This window comes from Chiloscyllium plagiosum, unplaced genomic scaffold, assembly GCF_004010195.1.
Source record: "Chiloscyllium plagiosum isolate BGI_BamShark_2017 unplaced genomic scaffold, ASM401019v2 scaf_75, whole genome shotgun sequence".
NCBI lineage: Eukaryota > Metazoa > Chordata > Chondrichthyes > Orectolobiformes > Hemiscylliidae > Chiloscyllium > Chiloscyllium plagiosum.
Window position 1 is genome coordinate 24,340 of NW_025215293.1, and position 510 is coordinate 24,849.

Consider the following 510-nt stretch of genomic DNA (forward strand, 5'->3'; position numbering starts at 1 on the left):
CAAATCGAATTCTTTACCCACGGACGGATCTTACAGTTGGCCGTTAAATAAAGTCAAGGCTGAGATAGTCAGGTTTTTACTGAGGAAGGGAATCGAGGGTTATGGAGAAAAGGCAGGAACGTGGAGTTGAGGATGATCAGATCCTCACTTAGCGGTGGAGCAGATCCGATGGGCTCGATGGTCTACTTCCGCTCTGACAGCTCTGGGTCTGTGTGTGAAGCCGAATTTGCACGTTAATGCGCTTGTGAGTCTTTGTTGAGAAGTGAGAGTCTGCAAGTTTTTGAAAAATCTGAAGGGTTCACACGTTCCTTTTGTGTGTCTGTGGGAGCAACTGTGTCCATATGAGAGAAAGGTGCTGTCCTCTGAGAGAAGGTGAGAGGGTGTCTGAGTGTCCATACATCTCCAAGTGTGTGTGTCTGTGAGTGAGAGTGTGTCTGTGTTTGCATGTGTGTGCATTTACATCTGTGAGTTTGAGTCTGGTGTGTGTATCTGTGTGAGTGTGTGTTGGTC